The 7,804-nt window shown below is 39.6% G+C and overlaps 1 protein-coding gene and 1 long non-coding RNA gene across 3 annotated transcripts in view; one reads left to right on the top strand and one right to left on the bottom strand.

Moving 5' to 3' along the window:
- LOC106517485 (uncharacterized) overlaps positions 1-2,045 on the bottom strand; it is a 6,002-nt gene extending 3,957 nt beyond the window's left edge. The window contains exons 1-2 of the long non-coding RNA XR_001310217.1: positions 1,794-2,045; positions 1,411-1,619 (exon numbers count right to left, since the gene is read on the bottom strand). This is a non-coding gene — a long non-coding RNA (uncharacterized LOC106517485). The remainder of the gene's footprint in view (positions 1-1,410; positions 1,620-1,793) is intronic.
- tmem108 (transmembrane protein 108) overlaps positions 1-7,804 on the top strand; it is a gene marked incomplete at its 5' end in the record, with an annotated part of 67,173 nt that overhangs the window by 44,486 nt on the left and 14,883 nt on the right.

Here is a 7,804-nt window from a genome sequence, read left to right as displayed (position 1 = left end):
ATTTTTATTTTCATTTTTTTTAATAAAGCAAAGACAAGCTTTATATTTTGTGCATCATTTAGGACCTTTGGGCAGAACCAGAAATCATGGCCTGAACTACTGATGTATTACGTTTTCACTTCTCACCATGGATGTTTGTCTTATTTAGAGTGAGTCGATGTGTTTCAATGAGAGCTGATGATCTTACTGTGAACAATATTACTTTAATATTCTAAGTTCTGCAGAATAGGGTTTGAGTGCAGCAGATATCAATGGTATAGTTTCTGTTTTCAAGCAGTCCTCTTCCAGTCACTATAAACTCTTATTCTTTTACAACTTCCATAATTTCTGGTGTCGCCACATATTAAAACAGCTGTATATTTTATTTTGGATTTAGATAGCTGAAGCAAAAATCAAACAATGAGTGGATTTCTAATTAGTTCAGTTTTACATAGGTTTTAAAATTGGAAGAAAATAAACTAAATATGGTTGTTTTCTTTTGCACTTTTGCTTTGAAACAAAAAAAAACAACAAAAAAGAATGAATTCTACACAGCTTTAATCAGCTGTACAGATATTGTCTTACAATGTGCTGGGGTAGTAGCTGAGAGTCATCTTGAACACATACTGTACGTACTTTGAGCATGACATCTTGTGATGCTGCATATATTATTTTCAAAGTTTGACGAGAGTTTCTTCACATAAGATGATCTCAGTGTAAAACTCTGGCATGAAAGTCACCAGCTGATGTGATAAAAAAAAAAAGTCATGTGGAAAAAAGCAAGTACAGATGCTTAAAACGTTGAGCCTAAAAAAACAAAACACCTTTTTTTCTGATGATTCATGAAACCACCTCTGCAGTTTGTAGACTTAACGTGTGAAACATTCACTCCTACGTCCTCTCGCTGCTTGGCAGGTCTGTGCTGGTTAAAATTCACGACTGCCGAGGACGACGATCACAAACCTCTGGCAGCCTACCAGCTAAGAATGTCACATGAATATGGAACATGGAGGTCAGCCGGAGAGCCGCCACGCTCCGGGACGGTGAGCCGGTCGGTGCTGATGCTATCTGGTATTCACCGCCGAACATCACCTCGGGGCAAAAGAGCCACAGGCTGTCTCTGACAAATCTGCCTCAATCCCTCCGAGACAATAAACCCCGGGCAGCTGTGAGCTGAGAGCTTTGAGCTGCTGCAGGGGTGAAGTGAAGTGAAGTCACGCTGCAGAAGTTCCATCAGAAAAAATGATAAAAGAGTTAAAACCGTGGATTAGCTTCATATGAAGTTAAATATCACCACCAGACTCTGTTTTCCCCACTAAATCCTCACTTTGAAGCCATAACTCTTACTTTCTCTCAGCTGAAAGCCCATCTAAGGCACATCACTTTTTCATTAATTTTTCTTTTTAGATTACCTGGGGCTGCAGAACCCACCTGAGACCCTGTTTCTGTGTAGAATAGAGACATTTCTCTTTTCTCTCCCATCGCTGTCGGTGAGGACATGACTGCACGACTTCTGCCTGCTCGTAGAGGGGACTGTGATTGTGAACTATGTCACGTGTCAATGTGGGACATTCCTCTGGTTTGTCCTCTTGTCTTCTGCGTTGTGTCCATTCCAACAACTCTTCATTGTGTTGAAACACCTGGAAGCCAAACCAAACACCTCCCGTTCAAAACATGTTTTCATTTCAGCTCTTTAGATGTTAAAGATACCTTGTGTCAGTAAGGATGAAAAGCTTTAAGAAACCCGGAGAGTTTTTTGGTCTCTTTAAAGTTCCCATCACCAAATTCTGTAGAGGCAGGGAGTTGTTTCCAACCTTAACTGCAGCCCAGATTCCAGACGACTTCCTGTTTAACGTTTCTCCTTCCTGTCAGAGCCGCCGTGACGGCAGAGAAATCGCTACTCGAGTAAACACGGCCGGGGCTCTTTGTTGTTCTTGTTTTCGCATTCTGATTCCCAGATAAACACGTTCAAAGCTGCTGTAACCTGACAAACAGCTCCTGAAGCTTTCTGACAGGAAGCCAATTATCCCGTTCCAGAAATGCTGCCTCTTATCTCCGGGCTTGCATCTGTAGAGTCCCCCCGCCCCTCCCGCTCCGCCTTTCGGTCACCACGCCCATCCCGGCCCCCTCCAGCAGTCCCAGACGTCCACAGGATGTGCCCCCTATCTTACTGCGTCCACCCATGGGACGGACAATCTGCCCATAGTGGTACACGCCCAGGAGCACATCAGGCCTCTGTTAGGATGACGTGTCGGGCTTTCCATGAAGATGAACTCAAGAAGGTTCAACTTTTGCTCTTGAGCTCCACTAAATTGATCTCTTCACAATCAAACTTCAGTATTGATGAATGTCTTGCTGAACTGTGTCACGCTGTGTCGAACAAACACGCTACACGTCATCTCTCGTTTCTAAAACCTAGCCCAAAAAGTCAGGAAATTAATGTTTGGTAGATTATTTCTTTGTTGTAACAATAAGTCAAACTGTTGGAATGTCAGTTCAGTTCAATTCAAATTCAAAAATTACTTTATTGATCCTAAAGGGAAATTAAATGTTGTAGTAACACATTTAACTAAAGATTTATTGTAGATGCTGATGGCAAAGCCTGTTCATTTCACTTCTAAATGGAGCCACATTTGTAAGGAACAGGCATTTGTGGGGTGAGCAGTAGAGCTGAGTATGTGGGTTGCACACGTGAAAGATTTGCCAAATCTTCTCTGTCAAACAGCTTATTTTGTTGTTGTTGTTGACGTTTGTTTCGAGCTTCTGATACCCCCAGGTGCTGCCAGTCTGGTGCCAATCAAAAGATTTATTGTCAAGAAGCATTGCTACAACAAAGAAATAATCTACCAAACAAAAAAACAACACTAATACGCTGCATAAAAAATAACACATTAGTGTTATTTTTTATGCAGCGTATTAGTGTTGTAGCACTTGAGACCCGTCTTAGTCTTAAGACAGCATTTGTACTCGGTCTTTTCTCGGTCTCAGACATTGAGGACTCCGAATTTTATTTCAAGACCACAACTGTGGAAATATCAGTAAATATAGTAAATAAAGATTGTTGTCCAATTTATTTAACATCTTTGCTTTCATTGGATTTAAAACATGCTGATTCAAATCCAAACCTGACTCAGTGATATTTATGTATTTTTGTTACTGGCTGTCACCCATTCCCACTTCACTTGCACGCAGCACTCCAGGAAAGTGAGCAGTGGTTCTCTGGGACTTGGTCTCGTCCTCCCTTGATCTTGGTCCAGGCCCTAAAAGTCTTGGACTTGACTTGGTCTCAAGACACTGTGGTCTTGGACTTGACTTGGTCTCGAGTTAGGTGGTCTTGACCACAACACTACTAAATACAGCGGGTAAAATAAGTATTGAACACGTCACCATTTTTCTCAATAAATATATTACTAGAGGTGCTAATGACATGAAATTTCCACCAGATGTCGGTAACAACCCAAGTGATCCATACATACAAAGAAATCAAACCATAAATGTCCAGAAATGAAGTTATTTGTAATAATGTGGAATGGCACAGGGAAAAAGTATTGAACACACTTACTGAAATTTATCTAATACTTTGTACAAAAGCCTTTGTTGTCACTGACAGCTTCAAGACGCCTCCTGTATGGAGAAACTAGTGGCATGCATTGCTCAGGTGTGATTTTGGCCCATTCTTCCACACAAACAGTCTTCAAATCTTGAAGGTTTYGTGGACCTCTTCTATGAACTCTGATCTTTAGTTCTTTCCATAGATTTTCTGTTGGATTCAGGTCAGCTGATTGGCTGGGCCATTCCAGCAGCTTTAGTTTCTTTCTCTGAAACCAACTGAGAGTTTCCTTGACTTTGTGTTTGGGCTCATTGTCTTGCTGAAATGTCCAGCCACGTTTCATCTTCATCATCCTGGTAGATGGAAGCAGATTTTTATCAAGAATGTCTCTGTACATTTTTCCACTCATCCTTCCTTCAATTATTTGAAGTTTGCCAGTACCATATGCTGAAAAACAGCCCCACACCATGATGTTCCCACCTCCAAACTTCACTGTTGGTATGGTGTTTTTGGGCTGATGTGCAGTGCCATTTGACCTCCAAACATGATGTGTATTCTGGCATCCAAACAGTTCAATGTTGGTCTCATCTGACCAGACTATATTCTCCCAGTATTTCACAGGCTTGTCTAAATGTTGTGCAGCAAACTTTAAAGGAGCTTCAACATGCTGTTTCTTCAGCAGTGGAGTCTTGCGTGGTGAGCGTGCATACAGGCCATGGTGGTTCAGTGCATTACTTATTGTTTTCTTTGAAACAATCGTACCTGCTAATTCCAGGTGTTTCTGAAGCTCTCCACAAGTGGTCCTTGGCTCTTGGACAACTCTTCTGATAATTCTTTTCACTCCTCTGTCAGAAATCTTGTGAGGAGCACCTGGTCGTGGTCGGTTTATGGTGAAATAATGTTCTTTCCACTTCTGAATTATGGCCCCAACAGTGCTCACTGGAACCTTCAGAAGTTTAGACATTCTTCTGTAACCGATGCCATCATTATGCTTTGCAACAATAAGGTTGTGAAGGTCTTGAGAGAGCTCTTTACTTTTACCCATCATCAGATGGTTCTTGTGTGACACCTGGCCATCATTTGGGACTGAACCAGCTGATATTAATTTGCACTGACAAGGGGCAGGCTTGCTTTCTAATTACTGAGAGAGTTCAGCTGGTGTCTTGGCTTTCAATGCCTTTTTACACCTCCCTTTCTTCATGTGTTCAATACTTTTTCCCTGTGCCATTCCACATTATTACAAATAACTTCATTTCTGGACATTTATGGTTTGATTTCTTTGTATGTATGGATCACTTGGGTTGTTACCRACATCTGGTGAAAATTTCATGTCATTAGCACCTCTAGTAATATATTTACTGAGAAAAATGGTGACATGTTCAATACTTATTTTACCTGCTGTATATATTAACTGGAGGAAAAGATCAGTTTGTTGTTTTTCTTTTTCATATTAAAAAACATCTATTAATAAGCTAAAAGGCTGTATCATCAAAATTTAAGCCTTAAAATGATTCTTCGGCTCTTTTCAAATGGGATTCTATAAATGTTATAAATAGTTAGTATCTTACCTGTTGTGGATAGCTCTTTTTAAGGAACTCAGTTTGGAGAAACAGTTTAGATTTTTTTTTAATCTAAAGAGAAACAGTTTAGTTCTGACTGAACTAACGGCTTGCTGAGCGAAGAACAAATTGCTGCTACTTAAAAATAACTCCAGTCTCAAACAATACACAACAGCATCCACTGCTAGCGGTTAGCCTGGGATACTTCCTGTAGGGACATAATAATATGTCTGAAAGAATAATCACGTGAAGTGAAACTGACAGTGATGAACAGGTTTGTACATCAACATTTACTTAAATTACCATGAAAGTTTCGAGAATAGAGTTGTTTTGGATGACAACAATCCACATTGATTTCGTCTCCACTACGATGAAATCTTATAAATATTTTTTTCAAAAAGACTAATAAATCAAACTCGCTCTGTGATTGACTCCTGCTCATAAAAACACAAAACATGAACTCATTCATCATTTTAATATTAATTACCAATTTCTCTAGTCAATTTCTCACTGACTAGAGAAATTGCACTTCCTGTGAACATGCTGTGAATGCCTGTTGCTGAAAACTTAAGCTGAAAGCTGTTGAAATTGAGCTGAAAATGTTTGATATCAAAATTATTATTGTAAGTAAAGCTTAAAAAGCTGAAGGAAGCAAACATAACAGAAGCAGAAAAACAGTAAAAAGGAGCAAAAATATGGCTGAAAAGGCATAAAAAAGTCTAAAAGCTAAGAGCTAAAATAGCTGAATAAAGCAGAAAGCAACTGTAAGAAGCATAAATAACTCAAATTTGCAGGAAGGAGCACAAAGAAGTAGAAATTAGCAGAAGAATAACAGGCAGAGGCAGAGATATAGCTGAAATACTTGAATTACCAAAATTAAACATGACATAATTTGTTAAATCTGGCCCTTCACTGCACCAGTTATTATCACTGTGGCAGCACAACTGATTAGTTGTTGTCGCCTCACAGCAAAAAGGTCTTGGGTTCAATCCCTGGTTTGGACCTGGAGTCTTTCTGTATGCAGTTTGCACATTCTCCTCATGTTTGCGTGAGTTTTCTCCTGGTACTCCGGTCTCCTCCCACAGTCCAGAAACGTGCATGTTGGGCTGCTTTCAGGCCCAGACCTCCCTTTGGATTTGTTAAATAAAATGTAAATTTTAAAGAAATGAAGGGTGAATCGTAGTGAGTCATCGATGAGCACTTAATCTGCACTTCAGCATCACCTCTTCAACAGACTCTTAATTTCACAAATGAAACAAACTGATGGCTGAAGATGCTTAAGAATGATTATGAAGGCGAACAACAAGGCATTTAGGTGGGCACGGTCACAAAAGAGGAGCAAACGTAGCAGGTGAAGGAAGCGAAACATGACAAGGCTCATAAAGGTGCTTTCATCTCTGTCGTAGCAGCTTGTTCTTAAAATAGTGATTCCGATTGTAAAGGGTCATTTGAAGTGAGTCAAGGCCACAAGCCTGCTGTCCACATCTAATAATCCTATCTTTAAAGCACTTTGCTGACATGTGTCCTACTGATAAAAGGTTTTGTCTGCTTGAAGCTGGTGGATCTGATTTGTTTCTGCTTGTCAAAGCTTTAAAGATCCACATTTAACGTCTACGGTGACTGTGGTTTAGGCCCGTCAGCCTTTATTCCTCAAAAGTGACATGAATGGTTTTTTTATGTATTAAAGCCGCGCACACAGGTGCTGGCATGATTTGACATTGATTCATTGATATTCCGATGAGCTCTGTAGATAAAGTCTTCTCCTCCGGCCCCAGAGGATTTGTAATGTCCCCCCTCAGAGGTTTCTTTGATATTGAGGAGTGGTTATGATCAGCATAAACGAGGCAAAATGTGGTCAGTGGAGAGTGGGCCGAGCGCAGACAAGGACATCTTTAATTAGCGCCTGTAGTTCAGCGCCCCGTGCTCCTAAACCAGCAGATCTGCATGCATTTTTCATGAGATTTCAAAATATTACTGACATATAAAAATGTAGTTGTTTTACATTTACATCTAATCATGTAGCCATTAATGTTATTTATATAAAACAGCAGCAGTACTGATATGGGGTATGCTACATTTGCATCTTCCTCAAGAGGAATTAGACTTTGATGATAATACCTTTTGGTCTTTAAAAGAGACAAATCATGCTTTTAAATTCTCTTTTTTCACATCTCAGATCAACTCATTTCTAGCAGAATATTTACAAATTAATTAAAAGATGTCAACAAGGGAAGACTTGTCCATCCAGCCTTACATGTTGGACCCAGAGTCTGACCCAGAGCCAGAGGACAATGAAGACGACGAACYCGCAGAACCACAGATTCACAAAATTATAGTGAATCATTGTAGTGAAACAGATGTAGTGACTTTAATAAAAAAAAATGTTTCCACTCAACTTTAGTAACACATTTATTTACATTGACTTTACATTACTTAAAGTCAATGTAAACATAAAGTAAACGTCTTTTACCTTAACTCAAAATTCAGTTGAGTGGAAACAAACTGTTGACTTCTTTTTTTTTATTAAATCGACTACATCAGTTTGATGTTATTGTTCAGGAAAATTATAGAAAATAGAGAAAATTAAACAAATGTCTCTACAAAGCTAACACATACAAATCAATCTATGGAGACTAATCAGTGCTTTAAATCACATTCATGCACTGATGGGACACACATCAGAGGTGTGTGTGTGTGTGTGTGTGTGTGTGTGTGT

Source organism: Austrofundulus limnaeus, unplaced genomic scaffold (assembly GCF_001266775.1).
Source record: "Austrofundulus limnaeus strain Quisiro unplaced genomic scaffold, Austrofundulus_limnaeus-1.0 Scaffold49, whole genome shotgun sequence".
Taxonomy (NCBI): domain Eukaryota; kingdom Metazoa; phylum Chordata; class Actinopteri; order Cyprinodontiformes; family Rivulidae; genus Austrofundulus; species Austrofundulus limnaeus.
Note: the sequence above shows the minus strand (reverse complement) of the source record. Positions and strands in the feature narration are given on the sequence as shown.